Raw genomic sequence first — 18,184 nt, 5'->3', positions numbered from 1 at the left:
AATGCCAGAAATTTGAATGTGACAGGGAAAATAGAAAAACTGAAAAGAGAAATTGTGACGTTCGACTGCTTTATTTCTTCACTGATTATCCTTGGTGTCAACAAACTGCATTGCTACACTGGCTGAAAAATAGGGCGGTAGAAGTTCAACACTGACTACTTTAAATGATGTAGCCGACAGGTGCACATTTGAGCCAGCCCTGACAAAACTCTACCATCTGATGAACAAGATGTATGAGACAGGTGAAATAACCTCAGGCTTCAAGAAGAATTTAATAATTCCAATCCCAAAGAAAGCAGGAGCTGACAGGTGTGAAAATTACTGAACTATCAGTTTAATAAGTCACAGCTGCAAAGTACTAACATGAATTCTTTACAGATGAATGGAAAAACTGGTAGAAGCCGGCCTCAAGGAGGATCAGTTTGGATTCTGTAGAAATGTTGCAACACATGAGGCAACACTGATCCTATGACTTATCTTAAAAGAAATATTCAGGAAAGGCAAACCTACATTTCTAGTATTTGTAGAGTTAGAGAAGGCTTTTGACAATGCTGACTAAGATACTCTCTTTCAAATTCTAAAGGCGGCAGGGTAAAATACGGGAAGAGAAAGGCTATTTACAATTTGTAAAGAAACCAGGTGGCTTTTATAAGTCAAGGGGCATGAAAGGGAAGGAGTGGTTGGGAAAGGAGAGATACAGGGTTATAGGCTATCCCCAATGTTATTCAATCCGTATATTCAGAGGGCAGTAAAGAAAACAAAAGAAAAAGTTGGGAGTAGGAATTAAAATTCATGGAGAAGAAATAAAAACTATGCGGTTTGCTGATGACTTCCTTTTTTTTTTTTTTCTTTTTTATTTTTTTTTTTTTTTTTTTTGGTTTTAGAGCATAAAACTGCTATGGTCATAAGCGTATATTCTGTGGCTTCGGGAAGGGTAAAAAACTGAATGTGAAATCAGCAGCAATGGGAGCGAAACTCAAGAAGGAGAGAAACTAAGAATGGAAGGAAATCTTAGAAAACTGCTATGGAAGGGGGAGTTGCATTCCCCAAAAAGGAGCTTCAAATGACCGATGTCATCTCACTGACACTGATAAACGCCAGGACTCAATCAGCTGAGCACTTGTCATCTACTAAAAGGGAAGATATATCAGGCGACAACTGTAAACTGGCGCGTTGCAGATTAAAATGGGTGCACTGAAGTAAAAGGTGTCTCACTGTCCATGGTTGAGAGCAGTGAGGACAAAGTGGGGGAAGATCACCAATTAAAAGATGTCAATGGCTAAAAAGACAGTTCCCTATCCGGTGTCTAGTTAAAATTACCTCCCCTCAATGATGAGGCCAGCAGGAAGAGGTTCAAGCACAGGGAAGAGGTTTTATGTCTCATAATTTATAATCGGGAAGTGTAGACCAATGTTTGTCCCATAACAGAGTAACACAACGACATAAAATGCTCTGTAAATCAGCAAAGGAAACCATGCAGACAGCAGGCCGAGGAAGACAGACTGCAGCCTTGGACGCTATATCAGCTGCTTCATTTCTGTAGCTACCAACATGCCCTGGGATCCTGGGATCCAGAGGAATGCCACAGAGACTCCCCCCAAGTAGAGCAAGTGGTGGCTGTCCTGAATCCAGTTGATCAGTGGGTGGACAGGATAAAGAGCTTGGAGGCTGAGAAGAGAGTTGAGCGAATCCAAGCATATAAGATACTGTAGCCACTTATAGCGATGGATATATTGGACAGCCTCGAGAACAGCATAAAGCTCCGCAGTAAAAACCAAACACTGGTCAGGAAGCCAAAATCTATTAGGGGCTTTGCCAAAAATATAGGCACTCCCAACACCAAATGTGGTCTTTGAGCCGTCAGTGTAAATAAATGTGGCATCCTCCATTTGTGCGCGTAGAGCAGCAAATAACCAACGACAAACTACAGGGGGGCTACCATCCCTGGGAAGATGACAAAGGGCACAGAGAAGGCAGGTCCGGGGATGAAGCCAAGATGGCACTGTACCCCCATTTGTCAAAAAAGTTTTAGGAAAGTGGAAGGAAAGAGAACGTAGTAGAGAGGAAGGGTGCCCTGCAACCCTAAATCCAAGGAGGCATTGAAAAAACGGGCATGTGTAATGACTCAGGAGGACAGCTCACCGATTGGACAGCGGAGGTTCAGCAGTCTCAGCGTAAAGGCTCTTCACAGGGCTGGTATAAAAAGCTCCAGATGCTAAACTCAGTCCACTGTGGCGGACAGAGTCGAGATGCCAGAGAATAGACAGACATGCAGAGGAGTAAAGTATGCTTTCGTAGTCCAATTTCGAGCGCACTAAGGCACAAAAGGGGCGCAGGAGGACCACTCAGTCCGCTCCCCAGGAGGTACCACTCAGAACACGTAGGGTGTTGAGGGAGTGCATACAGCGAGCTGAAAGATATGAAATGTGGAAGATCAGTACAGTTTTCTGTCAAACATAAGTCCCAAGAATTTGGCTATGTCGGTGAACAGAAGGTCGACAGGACCTATGCGTAGAGAAGGTGTACGATGCCAAAATTTTTCACAGACTGTCTTACTGGGAGAAAAGCAGAAGCCAGTGTCAATGCTCCATGAGTGAAGGCGATCGAAGCATCCTTGAAGGCTGATCCGTTGAGAGCTGTAGTAGATTGTAAAATCGTCGACAAAGAGGGAGCCCGAGTCATCAGGAAGGAGACAATCCATAGCTGAATTTATGGCGATGGCAAACAGTACAACACTCTGCATGGAGCCCTGGGGCACCCCATTTTCTTGGGAGAAAGAACAGGAGAGAGTGGTATGCACACACACCTGAAAGGTGCGCTCTGCCATAAATTCAAAAATAAAAATGGGTAGCTGACCTCGAAAGCCCCAAGAGAACAGTGTGCAGAGGATGCCTGTCCAACAGATATCATATGCTCTTTCCAGGTCAAAAAATATCACTATTATTCGGCATTTCCCAAGAAAATTATTCATGATATAAATGGAGAGAGCAACAAGATGGTCAACTGCAGAATGATGCTTTCGGTAACCACATTGGTCAGGTGTTAAGAGGTTTTGAGACTCTGGCCACCAGCCTAAACAGCAATTCACCATACACTCCAAAACATTGCAGACACCACTCGAAAAAGATGTGGGGCGATAGCTAGAGGGGAGACGTTTGTCCTTTCCAGGTTTCAGAACAGGAATGATGATAGCTTCCCGTCATCTTCTGGGAAAGGTACTGTCAGTACAAATTCTATTATAAAGGTGAAGGAGGTAATGCAGACTATGGTGTGATAAAAGCAGCAACATTTGGACGTGGATGCCATCTGGTCCTGGGGTGTAAGAGCAACAGTGTTCCTGCATAGAGAAAACAGTATTATAGCTTTCGCAATTTTGAGAGGAGAAAGCAAGAGGTCGCACTTCTGCTGCCCATTCCTTCGGGAGAAAGGCTGGCAGGTAATTTGACGAGCTCAAAATCTCAGCAAAGTGTTGACTCATTGAGTTAGAAATTGCGACTTGGATCACTAAGGTATCAGGCGCACCAGTGAGCCCAGAGATCGGGCAGAAACTAGACATGCCAAATAACCATCGAATTTGACTCCAAACTACAGATGAGGGAGTGAAGGAATTAAAGGAGCTGGTAAAGAAGTCCTATCTTGTGTTCTTGCTATGTGGATGATGCCACAGCATTGTACACATAATTGCTTATAGCGGATACAGCTGGCCAATGTAGGATGGTGGCAGGAAATACGAAGAGCATGTCTCCGCTTGCGTACTGCATCACGGCACATCTTGTTCCACCAAGGAACTGGGGGTGGGGGGGGCACTGAGGCAAAGGGGAGGTACAAGGTATTGAACATACCGCAGCTGTAAGAATAACTTCTGTAACATGAGTGACCTGATCATCGATGCTAGGAAAGTAACGGTCATCGAATGTCGCTAGAGAGGAGGAAAGTGTCCAATTGGCTTGGGAAAACTTCCAGTCTTGGGCACATAGATGGCAGTTGTGGCTGTAATCGAAGGACACATGGAAATTGGCCACTCAAATGTGTATTAGCATGAGTGAACCATTCATAGTGCCAAGCTAGCTGAACACTACCGACTGTAAGGTCCAAATGAGAGAAGTTTGACGTGGAGGCAGACAAAAATGTAGGTTCCCCACTGTTGAGGCAAACAAGATCCACTTGGTGGTAGAGGTCAATCAATAGGGAGCCTTGCAGACAAGGACGCGGAGATCGCCAAAGCAGGTTGTGGGCAATGAAGTCCCAGCTGACCAAGGAGATGAAGGGGATTGGCTGTGGCTATTGTCATTGGTGTGGACGATGGAATGTATATTGTACAAAGGGAGGTGTATCCAGAAAGGGAAAGATGTACACCAACAGCTTGGAAGGAACTGTTTAAGGGGGTTGAGTGATAATGGACAGTATCATGGTGAAGAATCATAAGTCCCCTGTGTGCCAGAGTGCCATCAACAGAGCGGAGATCAAACAGGACCGACTGGAAATGAGGGAAGGGAAGACAATGCAGTCATGGGGATGTAGCTTTGTTTCCTGAAGACAGAAGTTGACCGGGGAGTAGGAATGTACGAGGATCGACAATTCATCCTAAATGGAGCAAATTCCACAGATATTCCAATAGATAATTGACACAGGGCAGACAGAAAAAGGGAAAAATCTCACCATGGTTGCCGTCAAGTCAATGACCACTGAGAGCTGGTAGCCGATGGCATGGAACGGCATTCAGCCAAAGGCAGAAGATCCAGATCCATAGGTTGCTCGGAGGCAGCTCCTGCTGCCAGTGATCGGCTGGTGGATCGGCCACCAGCAGCACATCTCGGCGACACAGAAGACGGCCGAGGGCGGCTACCACTGACTGGCGCTGTAGATAAGACACGCCGTGGCAGAGAAGGAGAGGAACTGTGTTTCTTTTGAGCCTTCGTGGAAGCAGGACAGTGAGAGGAGAGAGAAATCGATGGTTGGGAGGTTGGGGTACGTAAAAATCTCCACGAGTGGGCTCTTTTAGAAGGCCGGGCATCCGATTTTTGGGCCTGTGATTTAGCAGGAGCCAATGAAGGGTGAGCTTGAGAGTGAGCCAGGTGATAGTGGGGAGGATGACCGGGCAATCTTTGAGCTAGCTGATCTGACAACCGTAGCACTAAAGGTGAGATCATGAGTCTGTGTCGCTACTTCCTTAGTAGGCCGAGGAGATGCAAGGACAGTGCTGTATTTTCCCACTGGGAGCACAATGGGCTTTCTACCAGCAAATAACTTATGAACAGCAAATGTTGACACCTTTTCCTACACTTGGATTTTCTGAATAATTCATTCATCTTTGAAAATAGGGCAATCTCTAGAAGAGGCACCATGGTCACCCATACAGATGATGCAATGAGGGGATGGAGGTGGACAATCACCCTCATGGGCATCCCTGCCATATATAACTTATGTGGCCAGATTGGATCATGACTGGCTGGTATGATTAAACCGTTGACACCGATAGCAACACATAGGGTTGTGGATGTAAGGGTGAACTGAAATGATCTCGTATCCCACTTTAATGTTCAATGGAAGTTGAACTCCGTCAAACATTAAGAAGAGAGTATGTGTTGGTACCAAGTCCTAGTCAACCCTTTTCATGACTCAATGTATGGTCATTACGCCCTTGTCAGGCAGGTAATGTTAAATGTCCTCATTGGATAATCCTTCGAGTGAGCATGTATAAACCACCCCACGTGATGAATTTAAAGTACGGTGCACCTCCACCCAGACAAGGATGGTGTGTAGCAGTGTAGTTTGCAGCAATTTTTGTGCCTGGAGGCACAACAATGTGCCATTCCGTAATTGGGATTAAGACTTTACAGGACCTGCAATTGCGTCAACTCCTTTCTGAATAATGAATTGTTGACCTTCGTCAGACTAAGAAACAACTAGGAACTTTGACACTGATGGAAGAATTGTCCGTGGCTGAGACTCATCTTGCTTTCTCTTGTAGGCAGAAGTTGTAGGAGTAGAGGAAATCATTGCAAAAGTATCCCCAAAGATTACCAGTGTCTCCGATGGTGCAATCCTTCCTCATGGGGGCCCCTCTCTGAGAGCACTCCCGCCATTGGTGATTGTCCACACCTCAGGTCACACCTCTCGAGAAACAGATGGAGGGACCAATCGGCACATTCAGAAGGTACCACCTTGGGTAATCACCCCTCTCCGGGCATGGCCTTTACCAGGGGGTACGTACATGTCCTACTTGTCTACTTGGGGTGGGGAATTACGCATTACCCCATCACCGGCTATGTGTGGGAACACGTTGGTTGGCCTTCAGACAAGCACAGGGAGGAAAGAAAGAGAAAGGGGGAAACAAAGAAAAGGAAAGAAGAGAGGTCTCAAATTCCACAGTGAAGAAGAGGGTGAAGAGAAAAAGCAAGGAAAAGAGAAGGATAAAGAGAGGACAGATACTTTCCAGCAGAGAGAACAAAGAAGAGAAACTATGTCTTTGAGCTTTAACCAATTCTATTTGTGCAGTTAATTTTCGTTCCGTCTCTTCGGCCTGATCTTTAAGTTCCTTGTCTCTTCGGCCTGATCCGCTGCTCTAATTCAGAAAAACTGCTATTCACATTCAAAATAATGAATATGTGAAAATCATTCAGTTAAATTACACTTATTTTATAACATACGCTTCTCTGGTCATGTACAGAAATCATATTAAGAAACGCAAGTAAGACTACAACATTTTAAATAAAAAAAAAAGGCGTAGAATGACAGTTATTAGACATGTACATAAATTTGATGTAGGTATAATTGCAAGCAATCTGTTTAACATATCACTGATAGTGTAATGGTGAACGGAAAGCATCGTAATCCGGACATAGGCACGAAACATGCTCCCAAATAGAAGGAGAAGGGGAAGGGAAGAGGTGGGGGGGGGGGGGGGGGAGGTGGCAGGGAAGGAGGGGTTGACAGGGAGGAATGTGGAAAAGGAAGGTATGCAGCCTGGAAAGGAAAGAGAGTCACACTAGTTCGGGGTCCAATGTTCGCCATGCACGTATCCACAAAGGAGCTGTGGACCCCCTGGGCGGCCTATGACATTGTAGTTCTGTCAGAGACAGCAAAGGACCTGGAAGAGCAGTTGAATGGAATGGACAGTGTCTTGAAAGGATATAAGATGAACATCAACAAAAGCAAACAAGGATAATGGAATGTAGTCAAATTAAATCAGGTGATGCTGAGGGAATTAGATTAGGAAATGAGACACTTAAAGTAGTAAAGGAGTTTTGCTATTTTGCGAGCAAAATAACTGATGATGCTTGAAGTAGAGAGGATATAAAATGTAGACTGGCAATGGCAAGGAAACCATTTCTGAAGAAGAGAAATTTGTTAACATCGAGTATTTGTATGGAGCATAGCCATGTATGGAAGCGAAACATGGACGATAACTAATTTAGACAAGAAGACAACAGCTTTCGAAATGTGGTGCTACAGAAGAATGCTGAAGATTAAATGGGTAGATCACATAACTAATGAGGAGGTACTGAATCGAATTGGGGAGAAGAGGCATTTGTGACGCAACTTCACTAGAAGAATGGATCTATTGGTAGGACATGTTCTGAGGCATCAAGGGATCACCAATTTAGTGTTGGAGGATAGCGTGGAGGGTTTGTTTGTTTGTTTTGTTTTAGGGCACAAAAACAACTGGGGTCATACAAGCCCAAGTCAAAACTATAGTACACAAACACAGAGACGAGATAAACAACTATATTTCAGTCCCAATACACAGAACAGGAGACAGCTAAAATAGGCATATGGAAAGAGGGCTAAAAAAACACAGAAAAATGGAGGTCCAAAACCAAAAATTAAATGGCCTTCGCCATATTGCTTTGGTGAATAACGATGGCTAAAAAGGCAGTGCCCAATACGCAGCCAAGTTAAAATAATCTCCTTCCGGCGGGAGAGCCGAGAGCAGTCGTCCAAGGTGCCGAGATAGCTTAATAAGCTGAAGCTTATTCCCATGAAGGGAGGACCATTGGCGACGCCAAATGGACACCACCTCCTGACAGATGACAATGCAGAGATCATCGGAGGGAATATAGGTACTCAAAGGCTAAGGTAAGAGGACTGCAGCCTTGGCAGCATCATCAGCAGCCTCGTTTCCTGGCAGACCGACATGACCAGGGACCCACAGAAACATGACATTGGCTCCACCAAGAGTGAGCAAGTGACAGTTTTCCTGGACCTGCTGCAGTGTACAGCACAGAGAGACTTTGGAGGGCTGAGTGAGTCTGGGCAGAGGACACAATTGGAAAGGCTGTGTCACCAGACGTACTTCGTGGCCTGATACAAGGTGAAAAGCTCAGCTGTAAATACTGAGGACTGTACCTGAAGCCAATGTTGAAAGACATGGGTGCCAATGACAAAGGCACACCCAACCCCACAGTCAGTCCAAGAGCCATCAGTGTATACAAAGATACTATCGCTAAGTTCCATGCAAAGGTCGTGAAACTGAAGGTGATAGACTGAGGCTAGGCTAGAGTCCTTAGGAAGTGAATGAAGGCCAAGGTTAACATGGGCCGCTTCAAGAAGCCAAGGTGGTGAAGGGTTCACACCCACTGGGAAAGTTGCAGGTAGCGTGAAGTTAAGCCGCCATAGCAAGTGGCGAAAATGGACTCCAGGAGGTAACAGAGAAGAGGGTCAAGCCCCATACTGACGATCAAAGCAAACATAAAAGAAGGAGGCATAGGTGGGGTGGCAATGCATGGCAGACAAACGGCATGCGTACCTGCTGAGGAGAAAATCACTGCGGTAGGACAGTGGTAGTTCAGCAGCTTCAGTATACAGACTCTCAACCAGGCTGGTGAAAAAGGCACCCGTGGCCAAACAGACACCATGATGATGGACAGTGTTGAGATGGCATAAAAGGGATGGGCATGCAGATGCACATCAAAGCACCCGTAGTCGAGTTTCGAACGGACAAGGAACTGGTACAAATGGAGGAGGGTGGTTTGATCAGCACCCCAAGAAATACTATTAAGGACACTTAGGACATTGAGCGACAATGTACAGCAGGCTGCGAGGTAAGAGACATTGGAGGACCAAGAGTGTTTCCTATCGAGCATGAGCCCCAGGAATTTCGTAGTGTCAGCAAACAGAAGGGCAATATGCCCAAGATGTAGAGATGGTGGGAGACGGTTTTGTCAGTGGAAAAGTGAAAGATATTGGTAATACTTCAGGAGTGAAGATGATCAAGACAGCGCTGAAGATGCCACTCAGAGAGACAGGTCCTTGAAGAACTGCAGTAGATGGAAAAATCATTGACAAAAATGGAGCCGGAGATGCCCGGCAGGAGGCAGGCCCTTATAGGGTTAATGGCAATAGCAAAGAGAATGATGCTCAGGACAGAATTCTGAGGCACACCATTTTCCTGAATAAAGGTGTCCAACAAGGCAGGACCCACATGTACCTTGAAAACTCGGTCTCGTAAAAATGCCCGAAGAAAACAGCCCACAGAAGCCCACTTGTAAAGAATACGGAGGATCCACTTCTCCAGCAGGTGTCGTAGGCCTTCTCCAAATCGAAAAAAACAGCCACAGTCTGGGATTTCCACAGAAAACCATTCATAACATGTGTGGACAAAGTAATGAGATTGTCAACTGCAGAATGCCGCACTCGAAATCCACACTACGCATTCATGAGTAAATGGCAAGACTCAAGCCACCACACCAGCCGGGCATGAACCATATGTTCCATCACCTTACAAATGCAACTGGTAAGAGTGATAGGGTGGTAGCTAAAAGGAAGGTATTTGTCCTAATCAGGTTTAGGTATGGGTATGATGGTGGCTTCACACCAGCAGCCAGGAAATGTGCCCTCAACCCAGATGTGATTGTATGTGTTAATGAGAAAGTGCTTGCCTGCAAGAGAGAGGTGCTGCAACATCTGAATGTGGATGGCGTCTGGTCCTGGGGCGGAGGACCGGGATGAACTGAGAGCATGATCTAGCTCCCTCATAGTGAAGGCGGCAGTGTAGCACTCACAATTCGGAGAGGAGAAGGGTATTGCCCAAGTCTCCTCCACTCGTTTCTGATGGATGAAGGCAGGGTGATAGTGGGAAGAGCTCAAAACTTCCACAAAATGGCAGCCCAAGGTGTTGGAGATAGCAAAAGGATCCATGATGACATCAGCACCTACTGTCAGGCCGGATGTGGTTCCAGAGAGCCGTCGAAAGTTGGCCCAAACGACACAGGAAGGTGTGGAACTGTTAAAAGAACTAGTGTAGGAAATCCACTTAGCTCGTTTGCTATCCTGAAGAACTCTATGACACTTAGCATGCATCTGTTTATAATGAATGCAGTTTTCCAGCATTGGGTTGCAGTTGTAAGGATAACGTTAGTGTGATAGTCCACCTGGTCATCACAACTGGGGAAATCTTGTTCTGCGAAGGTCGCCAGAGAGGAGTAAAACAGCCAGTCAGCCTTAGTAAGCTGCCATTTGGGCATGCATTTGGATGGGGTAGGAGTCAGCAGATGGAGAGCCCATGGGAAATGGTACCTTGAATAGGCGTCAGAAAGAACTGACAACTCAAGACGATGGGGAAGCTGGGCATTGCAAAAGGATAGGTCCAAATGGGAAGTGTGCAAGGAGTCAGAAAGGAAAGTGGGTGCTCTAGTGTAAAGGCAGAAGAGGTAGAGTTGGTTAAGAAGGTCAGCCAAGAGCGCACCTCTCTGGCATGACCCAGGAGGACCCCAAAGGGGATGATGTGCATTAAAGTCACTGAGTAGTAAAAAAGGGGGAGGGAGCTGCCCAATAAGCTGAAAGAAGTCTGCTCTGGTGACATCGAAGGATGGAGGTATGTATATGGTACAAAGGGAGAAAGTCAGATGGGGAAGGAAAAGGCAAACGGCAACAGCTTGAAGGTGGGTAGGCAGGGAGATGGGTTGACTATGAAGATCATCCTGTATAAGCAGCATGATGCCCCCATGAGATGGGATGCCGACCTCAGGGGGAAGGTCAGAACTAATCGGTAAGTAATGGGAAAGCTCAAAGTGGTCTTGAGGGCGCAGGGCACAATTTCATTTCCTTAAGGCAGAGTACAAGGGGATGCTGCAATGCTAGAAGCAGCTGTAAATCCTCTTTGTGAGACTGAAGGCTGTAAACGTTCCATTGGAGGACAGTAATGAGGCGGAAGAGATTTAGTGGTCTCAACTCAGCAGCTGCCGAGGGACAGTTGGTGTAGAGTCGCTACTACAGGGCATAGAAGCAGGAGGATCCTGCTCCATGGGATCCACAGAAGCATCAGTGTGCTTTTGCGGTCAGTCTGTGGAGTCCAACGATGAAAAATGGTTCATGGTGTGAACTGGCAAGACAGAGGTTGCCGGGCTAAGCGAGCACGTGGCAACACCATCGAGTAGATCTTCGAGTTGGTGATGGAGAAGACCATTTGTCTTTAGAAGACTTCTTTGAGCCCTTCTGGTTAGAGGAAGACTTGGGTGTTTGGCTGGAGGGATGGAGGAAGTCTTCTCGGGAGTACTCCTTCTGTCCTTTCCTGCCACATGGGTGTGTAGTGGGTAGCTTCGCCCCTTCAGGCCAGAGTTTGACGGCTTGTTGCACAGAGGGATGGGGCAACGGTGATGCTACTTTGACACTGGGTAACTTCAAAACCTCAGAGCCAAATTTGAGGTTGCATGTCTGCGTGGCCATGTCCTTTATGGAGCAAGGTGTAACAAGAACACAACTATAAGTGCCAGATGGGAGAACACAGGGTTTTTGGCTAGCCAGTAATTTGCGAGCTACTGGGTAAATCCCTTGAACAGCCTGTTCATCTAGATACAAGGGACAATCCCGAGAGGAGGCAGCATGGCTGCCATTGCAGTTGATACAGCGGGGAAAAGGAGGCGGACATTCGCCCTCGTGTGCATCCCTGCCACAGGTTTTGCATTTGGCTGGGTGTCGACAAGATGCTCGAGTATGGTTTAAATGATGACACTGGTAGCAGTGCATCAGATTCAGAATGTATGGCTGGACTCTGATGGTTTCATAGCCTGCTTTAATCTTGGGCAGCAGCACCACTCTATCAAAGGTGAAGAAAAGAGTGCGGGTGGGCACCAAGGAGGAATCGACCTTTTTCATTACACGATGGACAGCAATGACACCCTGATCAAAGAGGTAAGATTGTATTTCGGCCTTGGTAGACCATCAAGCAGCCTCGACACAAACAGGGTAGCCCTGGAGAAGTGAGGCAGCAAGCAGTTGTTGTGCTTGAGAATCAGAAGCCATCTCCAAAAGCAGAGTTCCATTCTGTAAACGAGAGCAGGATTTCACAGGGCCAGCAAATGGCATCAACACCTTTCTGAATAATAAACAGAATATCCGTGGCAAAGGACTGACAGTCTTCAGTAAGTGATAACACAAGGAATTGCGGTGCAGTAGGAAGGGTCTTCGAATCAGTAGCCTCATTACGTTTACATTTCGTCGACGTCGATGGAGAGGATGATTGACTCATTGTGAGGAAATCCCCCATGATTGCCAGCATCTTCGAAGGCACTCTCCTTCTGACTGGGGGCCCCCTTCAGAAAGGGGTCTACCCACCTTAGGTGATTGGTCACACCTCCTGAATACCTGACAGAGGGACCAATCAGCAATTTGGGAAGGTTAATGCTCAGGCAATCACCCCTCCCTGGGCCTGGCCTGTACCAGGGGTTTTTGCGAACCCCACCTGTTGACCTGGGACTGGGAATTACACGTTACCCAGTCACCTGTTATGCATCAGCACACAGAGAGGAAGGAAAGAAAGAGGATCCTCAGACACTGAAGTGGAGGAACGAGAGAAGAAGGCAAACAAAGAAAGGAAAAGTGAGCAAAAAACAATGGTGAGATGGTTCTTACGTCAGCAACACACAATACAGAATATTTCCCGTAACACCCCAGACATTTTCCCCAAGGGAGGGGAAAAAGAATAGCAAGAGGATAGACATACAGCATGGAAGGAAAAAGTGCTGCAAAGGCTGGGGCCCCATGGTAGCCAAGCACGAACCCACCAAAGAGTGGCGAGCCCCCTGGGTGGTTGTGGAGGGTAAATACCACAGAGGGAGACCAAGAAGTGAATACACTAAGCAGATTCAGAAGGATGTAGGTTACAGTAATTACTTGGAGATGAAGAAGCTTGAGCAGGATAGAGTAGCAGGGAGGGCTGCATCAAACCAGTCTCTGGACTGTAGACCATAACGACACACTGCTTGTAACATGAGTCATATGTAGACGCCATTTTGATGCTGCACTATGGCTTTCCATCTGCCAGAATGATTTGAAACTTCACCAGTGCACAGAACAAACATCAAATGTGAAGCACCAACAAGGATGCTTGTCTATGTATATTAATATCTTCTTTAAAAAATGTGGGTCAAACCTCTTATCTTAGACACTGTAGCTACAAAAAGGCAGACCTTGTTGACAGTGTTAATACAGAGACAAAGATTAGCAGTCACATCATTATGGCAACCACAGTTACGAAAGTTAATAATTCAGTCAAGAAACTATGAGAGTGTTTCTACTAAATAGGGCAGATACGTAGTTGTTAGCATCTCATGCAAACATTGTTAGCATCTCATGTAAACAGTGAACTGACATCTCTCAATTCCAGTAGCATAGATGTAGAGGAACTATGGCCAAAGTTTAAGCAAATTGTATATCGTAGTCTTGAGAGTTACATGCGTAGTAAGTGGATAAAGAATGTGAAAGACCCACCATAGTTTAATGACAACATTTGGAAGATGCTGATGAAGCAAAGACTGTTGCACTCTCGGTTTAAAAGAGAGTACACAAATGACAACAAGCAAAGGTTGGTGGATATTCATGTATTCAAGAGTAGCTTCACATATCTGTAAAAATGAAGTACTAACAAAATGTCAGTTTGGTTTCCAGAAAGGTTTTTCAACAGAAAATGCCATATATGCTTTCACCAGTCAAATTTTGAATTATCTGAATAACCGAACACCACCCATTGGGATTTTTTGTGATCTCTCAAAGGCTTTTGATTGTGTAAATCATGAAATTCTGCTAGACAAACTCAAGTATTGTGGCATGAGTGGGACAGTGCACAAATGGTTTAATTCGTACCTAACTGGAAGAGTGCAGAAAGTTGAAATAAGTAGTTCTCGTAACACGCAAAGATCAGCACATTCCTCAAACTGGGGAACTATCAAGAATGGGGTTCCACAGGGGTCAGTCTTGGGTCCTTTGTTGTTCTTATTATATATTAATGACTTGCCATTCTGTATTCATGAAGAGGCAAAGTTAGTTCTCTTTGCTGATGATACAAGTATAGTAATCACACCTGAGAAACAAGAATTAACTGATGAAATTGTCAATACTGTCTTTCAGAAAATTACTAAGTGGTTCCTTGTAAACGGACTCTCACTGAATTTTGATAAGACACAGTACATACAGTTCCGTACAGTGAATGGTATGACACCATTAATAAATATAGACCTTAATCAGAAGCATATAGCTAAGGTAGAATATTCCAAATTTTTAGGTATGTCCATTGATGAGAGATTAAATTGGAAGAAACACATTGATGATCTGCTGAAACGTTTGAGTTCAGCTACTTATGCAATAAGGGTCATTGCAAATTTTGGTGATAAACATCTTAGTAAATTAGCTTACTACGCCTATTTTCACTCATTGCTTTCATATGGCATCATATTTTGGGGTAATTCATCACTGAGGAATAAAGTATTTATTACAGAAAAGCGTGTAATCAGAATAATAGCTGGAGTCCACCCAAGATCATCCTGCAGACATTTATTGAAGGATCTAGGGATATTCACAGTAACTTCTCAGTATATATACTCTCTTATGAAATTTGTTATTAACAACCAAACCCAATTCAAAAGTAATAGCAGTGTGCATAACTACAATACCAGGAGAAAGGACGATCTTCACTATTCAAGATTAAATCTAACTTTGGCACAGAAAGGGGTGAATTATACTGGCACTAAAGTCTTTGGTCACCTACCAAATAGTATCAAAAGTCTGACAGATAACCAACAAGTATTTAAGAAGAAATTAAAAGAATTTCTGAATGACAACTCCTTCTACTCCATAGAGGAATTTTTAGATATAAATTAAGAAAAAAAAATATTAAAAAAATAAAAAATAAAGAAAAACAAAAAACACAAAAAATAAAGTTGTTATATTAACTTAAGTATGTTGTTAAATTAACCTAATTATGTCATGTATTGGAAAATTCGACTCGTTCCCCATCATTACGAAATATCGTATTCATGATCCATGGAACTAGTATTAATCTAATCTAATCTAATCTAATCATGCATCTATGAAAAGATCTATGTGCAAAGCATATGACTACCACCGTAACACCTTAGCAAAAATCTGAAAGAGAACCCGAGAAAATTCTGATCCTATGTAAGACTGCTAAGAAGGCTTGCATTTAGTACCTTGTTGACCAGTCTGGTGTGGCAGCTGAAGATAGCAAAACAAAAGCAGAATTTTTAAATTTCAGTTTCAGATATCACTCACACAGGAGAATCAAATAAACATACTGTCATTCGACCATCGAACAAACTCCCATAAGGATGACTTAGTAATGAGCATCCCTGGCATAGAGAAACAACTAAAAGATTTGAAAGCAAAAAAATCACCAGGTCCAGATGGAGACCCAATTTGGTTTTACAAAGAGTACTCTATGGCATTGGCTCCTTACCTATATTGCATTTATCTTGAATCTCTCATCCACCATAAAGTCCCAAGTGACTGGAAAAAAGTGCAGGTGACTCCAGTATTTATGAAGGTTAGAAGAATGGATCCACAAAATTACAGTCCAATCTTGCTAGTTACAGTTTTCTATAGAATCCTTAAACATACTCTCAGTTTGAATATAATAAACTTTCTTGAGACTGATAAGCTTATATCCACACATCAGCACGGTTTCAGATATCATCGCTCATATGAAACTCTGCTTCCCCTTTTCTCACATATATAGGGTGGTCCATTTATAGTGACCAGGCCAAATATCTCACGAAATAAGCATCAAACGAAAAAACTACAAAGAACGAAACTCGTCTAGCTTGAAGGGGGAAACCAGATGGCTCTATAGTTGGCTCGCTAGATGGCACTGTTATAGGTCAAATGGATATCAACTGCATTTTTCTAAAATGTGGAACCCCATTTTTATTACATATTCATGTAGTACGTAAAGAAATATGAATGTTTTAGTTGGACCACTTTTTTCACTTTGTGATAGATGGCGCTGTAATAGTCACAAACATATAAGTACATGGTATCATGTAACATTCCGCCAGTGTGGACAGTATTTGCTTTGTGATACATTACCCATGTTAAAATGGACCGTTTACCAATTGCGGAAAGGGTTGATATTGTGTTGATGTATGGCTATTGTGATCAAAATGCCCAACGGGCGTGTGCTATGTATGGTGCTCCGTATCCTGGATGACATCATCCAAGTTTCCAGACCGTTCTCCGGGTAGTTAAGTTATTTAAGGAAACAGGAAGTGTTCAGCCACATGTGAAACATCAGCCACGGCCTGAAACGAATGATGATGCCCAAGTAGGTGTTTTAGCTGCTGTCGCGGCTAATCTGCACATCAGTAGCAGACAAATTGCATGAGAATAGGGAATCTCAAAAATTTCGGTGTTGAGAGTGCTACATCAACTTCGATTTCACCCGTACCATATTTCTATGCACCAGGAATTGCATGGAGAGGACATCATGTACAGTTCTGCCACTGGGCACAAGAGAAATTATGGGGAGATGACAGATTTTTTTGAACACGTTCTATTTAATGACGAAGCGTCATTCACCAACAGCAGTAACGTAAACCAGCATAATATGCACTATTGGGCAACAGAAAATCCATGATGGTTGCGACAAGTGGAACATCAATGACCTTGGCAGGTTAATGTATGGTGCGGCATTATGGGAGGAAAGATAATTGGCCCCCATTTTATCAATGGCAATCTAAATGGTGCTATGTATGCTGATTTCCTACGTAATGTTCTAGTGATGTTACTACAAGACGTTTCACTACATGACAGAATGGCGATGTACTTCCAACATGATGAATGTCCAGCACGTAGCTCGCGTGCGGTTGAAGTGGTATTGAATATCATATTTCATGACAGGTGGATTGGTCATCGAAGCACCATACCATGGCCCACACATTCACCGAATCTGATGTCCCCGGATTTCTTTCTGTGGGGAAAGTTGAAAGATATTTGCTATTGTGATCCACCAACAACGCCTGACAACATGCGTCAGCGCATTGTCAATGCATGTGCGAACATTATGGAAGGCAAACTACTCGCTGTTGAGAGGAATGTCATTACACGTATTGCCAAATGCATGGAGGTTGATGGACATCATTTTGAGCATTTATTGCACTAATGTGGTATTTACAGGTAATCACGCGGTAACATCTTGCATTCTCAGAAATGATAAGTTCACAAAGGTACATGTATCACATTGGAACAACCAAAATAAAATGTTCAAACGTACCTACGTTCATTATTTTCATTTAAAAAACCTACCTGTTACCCATTGTTCGTCTAAAATTGTGAGCCATATGTTTGTGACTATTACAGTGCCATCTATCACAAAGCGAAAAAATTGGTGCAACTAAACCATTCATATTTCTTTATGTACTACATGAATATGTAATAAAAAATGGGCGTTCCTATTTTAAAAAACGCAGTTGATATCCGTTTGACCTATGGCAGCACCATCTAGCAGGCCAACCATAGTGCCATCATTTCCCCCTCCAAGTTAGACAAGTTTCATTCTTTGTAGTTTATTCGTTTGACCCTTATTTCGTGAGTTATTTGGCCTGGTCACGATCAATGGACCACCCTGTATACTGCGAACAATGGATGAAGAGCAACTGGCTGATTCCATGTTTCTAAATTTCTGGAAAGCATTTGACATGGTGCCCCACAGCAGGCTGCTAATGAAGGTATGATAGTATTGGTTAAGTTCACAGGTATGAGAGTGGCTCGAAGGCTTCTGAAGTTGTAGAGCCCAGTATGTTGGCCTCGACAGTGAGTGTTCTTCAGTGACAAGGGTATCATCGGGACTGCCCCAGGAAGTGTGATGTTGTTGTTGTGGTCTTCAGTCCTAAGACTGGTTTGATGCAGCTCTCCATGCTACTCTATCCTGTGCAAGCTTTTTCATCTCCCAGTA

Source organism: Schistocerca americana, chromosome 2 (genome assembly GCF_021461395.2).
Source record: "Schistocerca americana isolate TAMUIC-IGC-003095 chromosome 2, iqSchAmer2.1, whole genome shotgun sequence".
Lineage (NCBI taxonomy): Eukaryota > Metazoa > Arthropoda > Insecta > Orthoptera > Acrididae > Schistocerca > Schistocerca americana.
This window is presented reverse-complemented; position numbering follows the sequence as displayed.